Raw genomic sequence first — 15,238 nt, 5'->3', positions numbered from 1 at the left:
ACAAAATTTCTGGTGTCTGTGTTATTTCAATTTCCGCATTATATTGTTTTATCTTTATAATTGAAATAATACAGGTTGTGCGTTAGATCATCAATTAGAGTAATCCAACCTTTGGTTGTTGATTGTCATTGATTAATCCTTGGATATTGATCTTTGGTACCATCCAAATTATTCCTTGTATTTGATTAGAACTCGTAGTTCCTGCTTGAGTAAATCAAATCAAGAGAGAGATATAAACTCGTTGATATACTTTTAATTTATTGAGTCTTGTTGATTCTCTTAAAAGTATATTCGAGTTTTTCCATACAGATTGCTAAGCGAAATATTTGGTGGTGTTGTTAGACCCCCGCTTTTTCATAACTAATTCCTTTGGTTAGAAAGTAAATTTCTTTTCATGAAAGTTTAATATTACCTTTGATAGTAATTTATCTCATAAGAATTTACCTGGGTTTTATTTGTTTACAAAAATCGAACCCTAAAAAAAAATCTCATTAGACCAGTAATAATTTTAGGAAACAGACTTGGTTTAAAAAAAAGTGACTGAAAACTAGCTCTGCGAATCGGGCGACAACTCGGAGTCAATACAAAAAAAAATTCAATGATTTTTTAGTTTTGCTAATCAAGATCTTCAAATCTCTTGTTCCTGTTTAAGCTAATCAATGATGTTTCTTTCTTCTTTATTCAACTTGTGCTGTTAGATCTCATTTTAATGAATCAAATTTAAATTTATTTTGTTTCAAGTTGATTCAATAGGCTATAAATTTGTTCCCTGGTTTGATATACTTTCTGTTGTTTCTTAATTTCATTCTGATTTTTTTTAAAACTTCTCTAATGGCTCTATAATTCTTTTGAAGGATTCCCTGAACTTGCTATGGATCTAATCCAGTATTGGATATTTGTGTTCAGCTTATGCATTGTGTTTTCGACTATATTGTCATACCAGGTGGTATCGCCTAAAAAATATCTAGTCCATTCGGAAATTTTGCAGTATACACTAATTTCAGCTATGAGTATCAATCAGTATGATATCCATTGTCATCCCCTATATCAGTATGATCTCATGAGAAAATCAATGAGCCTACCGATTCAAAACCTAGTCAAACACTAGAAAATTCAAAATCTCTACTTTCCGCCTAAACCACCCCGTGATTTTAGGAATTATCTTTATTATCCTAAAATCATGCAGTTGACAGCTTACAGGAAATATCCTAGTCAATTTTTAGATTATTCTGACCTCTTCTTTAGGAAACAAGATATTTGGAGGATTAATCTTTTATTCTCCAATTTTATTATAAAAAGTTTCTTTCCATGCTTTAATCTTCATCCCAAAGAAAAAACAAACCCTAAACAAAATCGTTTGCTATCTAAAAAAATGGAGAACGCTAATGTCAATGTTGGTGAGATCACTGAAGGGTTGAGAGTGACTAATATCAGAAGAGATAGATTTGCTATTGGATCTTCCAGAAACCTAAACCAGGCGGCTGATGCTTGGTCTAATAGTCTTATTGGTAAGCTTAAGACTACAGATGATGAAACTGGAGTCTTAGAAATCAAGGATGAACTCAACCTGCTATGGAAGAATTATAGAAAGAGAGGAACCAGGTTTGTAGGAAAATATCTTTTTGTCCTCAAATTTAATTCTCAGAAAGATATGAAGGATGTGCTCAAAAAATCACCATGGAATGTTCAGAGAAGCTTATTGGCTTTGCAGGAATACACTACTGATAAATCTTATAATGATTATGTATTCATTAAACAAGAATGGACATTACAATTTAAAGGACTCCAGTTAGAGCATCATCATGAAGTTGTTGTGAATGAAGCAATTGAATACTTGGGAAGGAAGATATCGACTCACCCTAAAAACTGCAGGTCGAGATCTGGAAACATGATCACAGTACGTGTAGAGGTGGAGCTGACAAAACCCTTGAAGAGAGGAGAATGGTGGAACACAAATGCTGGAGCACCAGTTTGGATAAGATATCACTGGGTTACACAACCCCATAACCTCTGTGATAACTGTTATATTGTGGATCATGATGATGCGATATGTGAAGAAGTTGGAGAAATATTGAGAGAAAGGGCAATGACTCAGGAGGAATATGAGGAGCACGGTAGGGCTAAGAATCAAGAAAGGAAAGATACTACAGAGAATGCTGGAGAAAATCAGGATAGTGATTATGTCCGAGTTGGAGGGAATGATGAAGAATTAAATGCAGATGAGGAAGAGCGTACCACTAAGTGAGCTAGGAATCAGCCTGCACAAACAAATGGTTCGAATCCTTCCATTCAAGGACCCATTTTGGCTGTTCATGGCGGGGATTCAAATGACAATGTGATAATAAATGCTCATACTTACTTTATGGATGGAGTAGAAATGATTGCAAATAACATTAATGTTGCAAACACAAATACATATGCCATGCAAAATCAAGGAAGCCATGCAATAACAGTAAAAAACGTTTCCATCTACGTCTATTATAAATCTTGCTTTATTTTCTTGTTCTTAAAAATTAATATTTCTCATAGAGTTTTTCACCTGCATATTGAGTCCCAGTTTAAACCATATAATCCCCATAGTGCTCATAGTTGTCATATTGTTTCTTATTATAGAGAGACTGGAAAGTTTAGACTACTAGCTGACATGAGGGTTTTAGCTTGGAATTGTCAGGGTTTTCTGAAAAAAGTCACTAGAAATCATTTGCATGACCTGATTTTTAGATACAATCCTGATGTTATTTTCACTAGTGAAACTAAAATAGGTCTAGAAAAAATGAAAAAATTAGTTAAACCTTATAAACTCCCAAACCAAAAACTCATTTCATCTGTAGGAAAAGCAGGAGGTACCATATTATTATGAAAAGATGGATTTCATTTTAAAGTTGTGAATGCAGACACTTGGATATTTAACTGTCTAGTCACAGATGATCCTTCAAAGCCTGAATGGCTCTCAACATGCATGTATGGCTCTCCCTATTCGCATAACAAAGAGAAGCAATGGGGGTATATCAGAGATTTAAGTCACCAAGTAAATCAACCTTGGGTTGTGATGGGAGACTTGAATATGATTTTTGAAAATGATTCAAGAGGAGCGGTTCTTCATACTTCTTCTTCAGATACTTCTTTTACTTCTTCATCCAGATATTCTCCTTATGTCAACATGATATTTGAAGCTGGTCTTTAGGATATGGGTTACACAGGCAGATCATTCACTTGGTCTAGTAATATTCATGGGACTGGAATTCGTCTTTCAAGGTTGGATAGGGGTTTATCGAATGAAGAGTTGGTTCTTTCATTTCCAGAAGCAAAACTTATGCATTTGCCACAGTTGGGGTCTGATCATTGTCCAATAATGTTAGATACTTCTTATTCAGATGGTTATAGAAAAAGCAATTGGAAGTACTTCCAGTGTTATGAGAGAGATGATACTTTGAAGGCTGAAATTGCTGCTGCTTGGGATCAACCAGTTCCGGGTTCTCATTCTTTCCAACTATCTAAAAAGCTGGTCTTTACTAGGAAATTTATCTCAAAATGGAACAAGGAAAATTTGGGAATATTCACAGCAATATACATCTACTACTGTTGATGGTGGTTTTTAGCTTAGAGTTAAAATCGTAAAACCTTACATCTAATATGACGTCACTACGACCACTAGCGCATTTATTGAATCATTCAACATGCCTGCGTAAGAATTACCAGGGTACCCTTTTTTTATACATTTGGCATGTTCCACGACAGAACCCTTAGTATTGACCGCACTAAACCCTAATTCTCGCACCACCGTGCCAATGGCAAACCAGGACAGCCACGTCTCCGCGCCAAGGCATGCCAACCATGCCAGCCGCACCACTGTGCCAATGGAAAACCAGGCCAGCCACGTCTCCACGCCACGGCATGCCAACCATTCCAGCCTCACCACCGTTCCAATGGCAAACCATGCCAGCCACGTCTCCGCGCCAAGGCATGCCAACCATGCCAGGCGCACTACCGTGCCAATGGAAAACCATGACATCCACGTCTCCGCGCCAAAGCATGCCAACCATGCCAGCCGCACCATCGTGCCAATGGAAAACCATGCCAGACACGTCTCCGCGCCAAGGCATGCCAACCATGCCAGCCGCACCACCGTGCCAATGGCAAACCCTTCCTTCCACGTCTCCGCGCCAAGGAATTCCAACCATGCCAGCCGCACCACATGTTCCAACGACATGCCGTGCCAGTCGCTTCTCCACGCTGAAGCATGCCGACCATGCCAGCCGTCCCAACATGCCATGCACGACGTTGGCTGCCAAAACGAAGGGTTGCAATAATCAACGACTGCCCTTCCTTCTGAGATGCGAATATCAGCCACACAAGTTCGCCACCCAACGCATGGCAACTTGCGTCCCAAATACAAACATCAAGGTTTGTACCAAACCCTAATTTTGGTCGCGCCTAACACATGCCAAAGCCATGCACGACGTTGGCTGCCAAAATGAAAGGTTGCAATAATCAACGGCTTCCCTTCCTTCTGAGATGTAAATCTCAGCCACACAAGTTCGTCACCCAATGCATGGAAACTTGCATCCCAAAGCCGAACATCACGTTTTGTACTAAACCCTAATTTTGGCCGCGCCTAACACATGCCAAAGCCATGCACGACGCTAGCTGCCAAAACGAAGGGTTGCAATAATCAACGACTGCCCTTCCTTCTGAGATGCAAATCTCAGCCACACAAGTTCGCCACCAAACGCATAGAAACTTACGGCCCAAAGCCAAGCATCACGGTTTGTACCAAACCCTAATTTTGGCCGCGCCTAACACATGCCAAAGCCATGCACGACGCTGGCTGCCAAAACGAAGGGTTGCAATAATCAACGGCTACCCTTCCATTTGATATGCAGATCTCAGCCGTCCAAGTTCTCCACCCAAGGTATGCTAACCATGCCGCACCACTTGCGCCAATGGCATGCCGTGGAACCTCTCCGCGCCAAGGCATGCCAACCATGCCACTTGTGCCAATGGCATGCCGTGCCAGCCATACCTCCACGCCAAGGCATGCCAACCATGACACATGTGCCAATGGCATGCCGTGTCATCCACACCTCCACGCCAAGGCATGCCATCCTGCCACATGTGCCAATAGCATGCCGTGCCAGCCATACCTCCACGCCAAGGCATGCCAACCATGCCACATGTGCCAATGGCATTCCATGCCAGCCACATCTCCACGCCAAGGCATGCCAACCATGCCACATGTGCTAATGGCATGCCTTGCCAGCCACATCTCGGCGACAAGACATGCCAGCCAGCTTTTCCTTCATGACGTTGGCTGTCAAAACGAAGGGTTGCAACAATCGACGACCACCTTTCCGTCTAAGATGCACATCTTAGCCGTACAAGGTTACCAGCTAATGCATGGCCACCTTTAGACCGATGCCAAGCCCAAATTTTGGTCGCGCCCAAACAATGCCAAAACCCTAGTTTTTTGGACGCGCCTAAACTATGCCAAAATCCTAGCTTGGCCATGCCTAACCATGTTAAATCCATGTCGACCATGCTTTCATGTCGCTGGCTACCAAACGAAGGGTTGCAACAATCAACGGCTACCCTTCCTCTCAAGATGCAAAATCTCGACCGTCGAAGGTCACCACCGAGCCGACAAGTCTCCCAAGCTCAACTTGCCAAACAGCAGCAACATGCTACATGTTTTCCAGAAAAACACTCGAGACATCAACATATGTCACAAACTGGGGGATGCTCATTGGGGTATTGGTTTGGCGGTTTACACCGTGCGGCGTACACTACGCCCGTTACAAGACAGTGTCATAAGGATGAGGTGATTAGTAAAGACAGGGAGTAATGGTGAAACGCTTTCCTTCATTATAGAACATCAATTTCAGGCGTTACCGGTTACCACCTCCTCCCATTTACTCATCCGTTTTCCATTTCTTACCATAGCAGCGTACGTTTCACTTCGACTTGTATAAATAGGTATTACCTATTTCCACTGAACAACAAGTTCTGGTCAGGAGCATACAACACTCAGAAAACATTTGCTAGCCTTCCATCCGTTAGCTTTCCACTTTCTGATACAAGTCGTCAAACCACTAATCTTCCAGAATCGACTATCCTGGTCTCAACACTCTCTTCGCTTCTCTCCCCAAAACCAACCCTTCTCCACTTTGTGACCGAAGCAAGTCTGGAACGGCCATTTCTTGGTTTAGGCCGGAATTGTACAGATTGAACTCTCGAATCTAAAGTACTCCCTTGCAGTACATTGTTTAGGGTTTAGACTTGTTTCTCACCCACATCACACGAAATTACCGAAACAGCAAAAACTGTTTTCACCCTCAAACAATTGACGACCACAGTGGGAGATTAATCTCTCGGTTACAATATAAATTTCTAACTCCCGATTTCATACTTCAACCCAGACATCAAGGTGGTGGAAGCAAACAATCCTCTCAGGAATCGACGACTCAGTTACCAGTCATAACACGACAAGGGGTGACTGGGGACTTCCAAGATGGTAGAAGCAAACGATCCTCCCAGGGATCGACGACTCGATTACCAGATGACTCAGGGACGACTGAAGACTTTCCACGATCACGGAGGCGCTTCCCACAAAACTCAGACTTGCACCCAGAAGATCCATTTTTCGCTAGGAGATCTGAAAAACCGAGTAAGTCTTGCTAGACAAAATACATGGTCTACTACTTCAAGTTTTCACAGGAATGATAAAAACCGATAGCCATGTTATGTTTCATTCCGTACCCTCCACTGACACGCAACGCTCACGGTTCCATGGCCTTCATGGGATGTTTGTGTCGCTTGCAATCACAACCAAAAAACATCTTTATTCTAAAACAGTTCATTCCAAATAATAATCCAAAACCCTCATAAATAGCAGTTATCTATCAATTCAAATCAAACCATGAACCGGGCGCTTTGTTTGCCTTTCAAAAAAAAGGGAGGGGGGAACCCTAACGCCCAGTTCTTTGTGGAATCAATGGCAATCACCTACCCGTACGTGCCTACTTTGCATAATAATGATTACCCGTCACTATTCATGAGGTAGCTGACGTTACTACGATGATATTCAAGAGAAGAACAATATTTCTACAGATTTATGGAAGGCATACCTATGGCTAGGATTTGCACCAACAAAAGAAAACAAGAAAATAAATGGAAAGAGGCAATTGGGCTCGCAAGAAAAAGCCAGCGCCATGACAAGCCAACAGTCCATGCCACTCCAAGCCAGCGCCCATTCCAAGCCGATCCAGAGCTAACAACTTGCATCTTTACAGCGCCAGCATCTTGCATCCTTCCAGCGTTAACATCTTGCATCTTTCCAGCACCAGCAGCTTGCATCCTTCCAGCGCTAACAACTTGCATCTTTCCAGCGCCAGCAACTTGCATCCTTCCAGCGTTGCTCTTGAATGCCCAGTAAAAGGGAATCAGCATCCAATTTCATCACACGTAAAGATCAGGAATGACTTCTCCAAAATCGAGGCAAAGAAAATCAGCAACCCCCCTGAGTTCACAAAGACTCTCTTCTTGTCAGGAGCTGCATGATTTTCGGGGATTTCGCCCATAAAATCGTGCAGTCTATGATGAAACACTTATGTGAGATTCTGTAGGCGCAGCGTCAAGACATATTCGCAGCCCTCAACCGCACTGCATCACGGAAGCAGCTGTTTCCAACCAGAGAAGTCGTTCCCAAACCTCAACCTCGCTTGAAGGGTGTCCAGTTTGACAACACACTGATTAACGTAGCCGCTCCGCTTCAACGTTCACTCCATAAGCTGCTCCAGGATCCGAATCCGAAGCTTCAGCGTTTGGCTCCTTAAGTTTCAACATCCTCTCCAAGAGCCGAAGCTTCTTCAGCGCCGCTTCTTCCTGCAAAGGGTCGTACCACCACGGTCCCCATGTCAAGGATCATGATCACAAACAACCAACCTTCGTAGTCATGACCGCCTTTTGATCCATCTCTCCAAAACTCGTGATCATGGACAGTTTGCTCGCTTACGCGTCCATCCAATCCTTTTACTTCCATGGATGCCCATACAATTCTATCCAACCTACTTTGTTACCACGACAATGTAGTATCTTCTGATTATATCTTCTACCAAGAACTGTTGCCGCTCATTTGTTGATACCAGCCAGAGCTTCACCACAGCAGCAATCACTACAAAAGTAACCGGTACTCCTCCATATTTTAAGTTCCACGTGGAAGAAGTAACAAAATCACCAGTACGGACGCACGATGGTGATTTCTTTATCATGGTCAACCCATTGACCATACAAGATGGAAATATGTAAACCATACTTGGGGACTGAGGATATACATGGAATCCCTTCACTGTCAAAGCTCAGAAGACACGGTCAACCAAAAGGCCATAGCCACAACAAGGTCATCTACTCTTTAAGGGTGCAGTGCAAGAAAATCATCACCTATCTGTCCAGAAGACGCCTTCAACACTTTACAATGCCGCGGAGGATCCCAAGCATGCTTAGAGGAAAACAACTTCAGATACTGAAGAAAAATGCGATTGGGGACCGCTCATCGTAGTCCATCCCGACGACCATCAAGGATTCATGGGATAACTCCAAAGACGCGGCTGAAATATTTTATTTAAGAAACAGAGGAAGCCATGATAAACAAGATAAATCTGTCATTCCTACCACTTCACTATCCAGGATATTTCATCATGTGATATTCTGATCATCCCTGTGTCACATCCAGAAGAGTACGATAAGCTTATATCAAATCCCGTGGACGTGGATTCAAGGCGATGCAATGAAAGTAGGCTACATATGGGGACTACCAACATGGGACGCTTTCACTTCCCTGAACCAGGTTATTTCTGATTTCAACATCATCATTGTCGAAGTTTTACGAGCCGCAGGAATTTCTCAACATGAAGCCATACATGTGCACCGAAGACTCTAAATGCACGCCACAAAGATACATTCACATATTTGGCCAAGCCATCGGATCTAGCAGAAGTATAACTGGGGACTGCTCACCACATCCCATTCCACACGATAGTCCAAGATTCGGAAGATGGTTCGAAGGATGCCGCTTGGAACCAAGTCCTTGAAGACTTGATAGTATCACATCGCCAACGAAACGTCTCCCAACTCATCTATTTCATCCAGTGTCTCCGGAATATTTCGACCAATACAAGCATCCACAACATATTGTTATCGTGATCAGAAGGTCCAGGCACTGAACAACCTAAAATCAAGGATGAACCGAAAACGCAACCACATCCATCCGTCCCAAGAATGCAATGTAGTTTGATAAATTTTGGAGGAGAGACACTACAGACGAAAGCACGGACCCAGACGAGCAGCAGAAAACGGAAGAGGGTTGATACCTCTTTTCATGCAGACGGAGTTTTTAGAGTTTGAACAGAATAAAGATTCCTTCTTGATCCATGAACGGGAATAGATGACTGGGCGCGACTATGCCACCTCGGGCCCGCAACATCCCTCCTGAATTCTTCCTGAATTTTACTGTCGGGATGTTTTCACCTACCTAACGATCTTAAAACCTAAATATTCCTGCGTGAGGAGATAGGAAATTCTTTTCCGGTCAGATGGAGGGGCGGACCGTCAAAATCAGAGTTCGTACGAGAATTCTACAATGATTTTAGTAAGGAGCGCTAATTAGGGTTTCGGCATCCCAAACCCTGATTTCGAAAAAGTTGCCAGGCGTCATCACCACCGTTTGGTGGCCGAAGATCCAGCGCCATCACCACCAATGCTGACGGCTCCATTCCAAGCCGACCAATGCTGATGGCTCCATTCCAAGCCGACCAATGCTGACGACTCCATTCCAAGCCGACCAATGCCAACGCTCCATTTCACGCCAAGTCTACGCTAGCGGTTCCCTTCCAAGTTGATGCTAACAGTCTGCATCTCAACCAACAACCGCCTCTACCATTTCACGATCTAGCCAGCAACACCAAGAGTAGAGTTTACACAAGGCCGCCAACACAAGAATCAAAAATTCTCCTTACCTCTCGAAAAAAGGTTAGTCGGGTCTTCCTGACCATGTTTTCATGACTTGCCATTTCGATTTTGTCCTTTCTTGTCACCATCTTATGCTTACCTCGCAACAATGCTACTGTTCCGAGCTAAGCAGGGACTTAATGTTGATGGTGGTTTTTAGCTTAGGGTTAAAATCGTAAAACCTTACATCTGACATGACGTCACTACGACCACTAGCGCATTTATTGAATCATTCAACATGCCTACGTAAGAATTACCAGGGTACCTTTTTTTATACATGTGTCATGTTCCACGACAGAACCCTTAGTATTGACCGTACTAAACCCTAATTCTCGTACCATCGTGCCAATGGAAAATCATGCCAGCCACGTCTCCACGCCAAGGCATGCCAACCATGCCAGCCGCACCATCGTGCCAATGGCAAACCAGTCCAGCCACGTCTCCGTGCCAAGGCATGCCAACCATGCCAGCCGCACCATCGTGCCAATGGCAAACCATGCCAGCCACGTCTCAGCGCCAAGGCATGTCAACCATCCCAGCCGCACCACCATGCCATCCATGTCTCCGCGCCAAGGCATGCCAACCATGCCAGTCACACCACCGTGCCCATGGAAAACCATGCCAACCACACCACCGTGCCAATGGAAAACCATGCCTGTGATGTCTCCGCGCCAAGGCATGCTAACCATGCCATCCGCACCACATGTTCCAATGGCATGTCGTGCCAGTCGCATCTCTATGCCGAAGCATGCCGACCACGCCAGCCGTCCCAACATGCCATGCACGACGTTGGCTGCCAAAACGAATGGTTGCAATAATCAACGGATGCCCTTCCTTCTGAGATGCGAATCTCAGCCACACAAGTTCTCCACCCAATGCATGGAAACTTTCGGATCAAAGACAAACATCACGGTTTGTACCAAACCCTAATTTTGGCCGCGCCTAACACATGCCAAAGCCATGCACGACGCTGGCTGCCAAAACGAAGGGTTGCAATAATCAACGGCTGCCCTTCCTTCTGAGGTGCAAATCTCAGCCACACAAGTTCTCTACCCAACGCATGGAAACTTGCATCCCAAAGACGAACATCACGGTTTGTACCAAACCCTAACTTTGGTCGTTTGTACCAAACCCTAACTTTGCATCCCAAAGACGAACATCAAAAAGGCAAGTGCACAGCAGCTGCACAAGGGAAGCAACAACAGCAGTAGAGGAAGCAGTGCACAAGGCAAAAAAGAGGGAAAGCAGCAGTACTGCAGCAGCAAAGCTGGAGAAAACAGCAGCAACAGCAGCAGCAGTGCAAAGAAAGCAGCTGCACAAGCACTGAGTAGCAGGGTAGGGAAGCAACAACAGGGCAAAAGAATGAAAATGTACAATGGCAGCAACACAGGGCAAAAGGGCAAAAGCAATATGAGAAAGTGACAGAACACATCAACTACAAGCAAAGAACAATGCAAATGAACCAAGACAATGACTAACAGCAAAGAACTAAACAACAACAATAGAAATGAACCAAGGCCTAAGCCAAGGGCAGGGATGTGGTGAAGCTAACAGAGCAAGGCTAAGGCAAGAATACAGGCAAACATATAGAATGGGAAGAGAACTAGCTTGCTATGAGCACTAGTTTCTCCCAATGCTCAATCAACAGTGCAACCTAAGCATATACAAATAGAATGGCAAGATAATCAGCTTGCTATGAGCACTGATTTCTTCCATTGCACAATCACATCAAAGCTTCAAAGGTATCTAACCTAGCATTCCATCAAACTAACAGTGAATTAAACATGACAGGAACATTAACAAAGACTCTAACACATAAACAAGAACAACACATGTTAACAGGACACATGTAACAGGACACACATTAACAATGAACACATTAACAGAAACACTAACAATGAACACATTAACAGAAACACTAACAATGAACATAACTGAAATTGAACTACTAAGCAGAGAATTAAAATTGCCAAACAAGAACCCTAAAAGTTAACAGTGCAATTAAAATTGGAATTAAATTAACCTAACCCAAATTGGGTGGAAACTTGGCTAGTCCAAGAACGAGTTTTAACAGTGATACCCAACCCTCAATTTATACCCAGACAATAAAATTAGGGTTTCCCCCAAATTACAAATTAGGGTTTTCTTAAATTACACAAAATTTAACTTACAAACTCCCAAAATCTGCTCGACCCATGCCTCCTCTAGTCCTTGATGCTCTTCCTCTGCTCCTATTGTCCCCTAATTTCGAGTTATTTTACTCACCCCAAAACCTAGGGTTTCAGAGGTTGTGAGATGAAGAAAATAACTAGGCTAGGGATATGGGGGTGTTGTCGGTGAAGAGATGGTAGTGGCAGTGATGGAACTGGTGGTGGTGACGGAAGTGACAGCGGCAGAGAGGGGAGGTGGTGGAGTTGCAGAGCTCTGCAACTGTCGGGTGAAGGAGATGAAGTTTTGGGGCGATGGGTTGTTTGGGTGGATAATAGGATTCGGTGCTAGGGTGTGAAGCGGGAGCATCTGGTTCGATGTTTGGCGAGCTGAGCCGCTGGATATGGAGATGGTAGGTAGATCGGACGGCTAAGAGAGAAGCAGTTTGTAGCGACCGTTGGATGTGGAACACAACGAAGTCAACGGTGCTAGATTAGGTTAGGTGCTGTAGTGTTGGGCGGAATCATCGGGATTTGATGCACAATGATGAGGTGACCGTTGGATGACAAGATGGATCCAATCTGACGGCTCTCATGGAAATGGGTATGGATAAAGGAAATGGATTTGGGTAAGGGTTTTGGGCCTTGGGTATGCCAAGCCCATATCTTCTTTAAGAACAATTCTTCCTTCTTGAGCCCATTCCTAGCTTTTTGGTCTTGTGCGCAACATTCTTCGCGGCTTCCTTGCGTAATTCCTCCCGGCTTTTCACTACTTTTCTGCTCTTTTTGCTCCGCACTTCATCCAGATTTTATTTGTTACCTAAAAATGCAAAATTAAGTAAGAAAAATATTTATTCTTGAAAACAATGAAAATACAGAATATGGGATAAAATGTAGAATTAATGCACAAAAGATGAGTTAAATGCCAACAAAAATATATATAAATATGCACTATTTAGCACTCATCAGGTCGCGCCTAACACATGCCAAAGCCATGCACGACGCTGGCTGCCAAAACGAAGGGTTGCAATAATCAACGGCTGCCCTTCCTTCTGAGATGCATATCTCGGCCACACAAGTTCGCCACCAAACTCATGGCAACTTGCGGCCCAAATCCAAGAATCACGGTTTGTACCAAAGCCTAATTTTGGCCGCGCCTAACACATGCCAAAGCCATGCACGACGCTGGCTTCCAAAACGAAGGGTTGCAATAATCAACGGCTACCCTTCCATCTGAGATGCAAATCTCAGCCGTCCAAGTTCGCCACCCAAGGTATGCTAACCATGCCGCACTATATACGCCAATGGCATGACGTGCAACCTCTCCGCGCCAAGGAATGCCAACCATGCCACATGTAACAATGGCATGTCGTGCCAGCCACACCTCCACGCCAAGGCATGCCACATGTGCCAATGGCATGCCGTGCCAGCCACACCTCCACGCCAAGGCATGCCAACCATGCCACATGTGCCAATGGCATGCCATGCCAGCCACATCTCCACGCCAAGGCATTCCAACCATGCCACATGTGCCAATGGCATGCAGTGCCAGCCACATCTCCGCGACAAGACATGCCAACCATGTCAGCCTTTCCTTCATGAAGTTGGCTGCCAAAACGAAGGGTTGCAACAATCGACGACCACCTTTCTACTTTCTGATACAAGTCGTCAAACCACTACTCTTCCAGAATCGACTATCCTGGTCTCAACACTCTCTTCGCTTCCCTCCCCAAAACCAACCCTTCTCCTCCACTTTGTGACCGAAGCAAGTCTGGAACGGCCATTTCTTGGTTTAGGCTGGACTTGTACAGATTGATCTCTCGAATCTAAAGTACTCCTTGCAGTACATTGTTTAGGGTTTAGACTTGTTTCTCACCCACATCACACGAAAATACCGAAACCAGCAGAAACTGTTTTCACCCTCAAACAACTACATCATCAGCTAGAGAAATTACAGCAAAATAGTTAGTATACTCAAAACAATGGTCAAGTTTTTGAGGTTGAGCAGCAGATAGAGCATTGGCATCATATACAAAATGAGTTCTGCGGACAAAAATCAAGGGATCAATACTACATGGAAATGGACAGAAACACTAAATTTCATCACACTAATGCCAACTGAAGAAGGTCCAGAAATCATATTGCTGCTTTAAAAGATAGTACTGGATATTGATGCACTACAAGGCTGGAGCTGGAAAACTTGCTTGTCACACATTATAGTTACATTCATACAACATCAAACCCTGAAAGAAGTGAAGATATCTTAAATTGCATTCCACATGCAATATCAGAGAAGATAATCAAATGCTTATTAGTATCCCAAGTGCAGAAGAGATTCTAAAAGCATTGAAGAACATGAAGCCTTGGAAAGCTCCAGGACCAGATGGTTTTCCACCTGGACTTTTCCAAACTCATTGGGATATAGTTGGTAAAAATATGATTGAGAGTGTACAACAATTTTTTCAGACAGGTTTTCTTCTTAAGAAATTAAATGAGACTAATATCTCTTTGATTCCTAAGAAAAAAAACAAATAATTCCCTTCTGATTTAAGGCCAATTGCTTTGTGCAATACTTCCTACAAAGTTATCTCAAAAATACTAGCTACAAGAATGAAGAATATTATGAGTAAGATTATATCTCCTTTACAAGCAGTTTATATACCAGGAAGGAAGATTTCTGATAACATCCAGTTAGCACAAGAGATTATTCATACAATGCAAAGACAAAAAGAAGACAAACATACTCTTTCTCTTAAGTTGGATATGTCAAAAGCCTTTGACAGGGTTGAATGGCCTTTTTTGATGGATATCATGCACAAAATGGATTTCTGTGAAGATTTTTGCAAACTGATTATGCAGTATATTGGAACCACAAAGATCTCTGTATTGTTAAATGGGGCACCTTATAATTCTTACACTCCTTCAATGGGAATTAGGCAGGGGGATCCACTCTCCCCATACTCTTCATCATCCTTATGGAGGCTTTCTCAAGACAGTTACTAGATGCTGAACAGAATGGCAAAATAGAGGGGATTAAAATTGCTTCAGGGCCCCCTGCTATTTCCCATTTATTATTTGCAGATGACTGC

The sequence above is a fragment of the Papaver somniferum genome, chromosome 11 (assembly GCF_003573695.1).
Source record: "Papaver somniferum cultivar HN1 chromosome 11, ASM357369v1, whole genome shotgun sequence".
NCBI lineage: Eukaryota > Viridiplantae > Streptophyta > Magnoliopsida > Ranunculales > Papaveraceae > Papaver > Papaver somniferum.
This window is presented reverse-complemented; position numbering follows the sequence as displayed.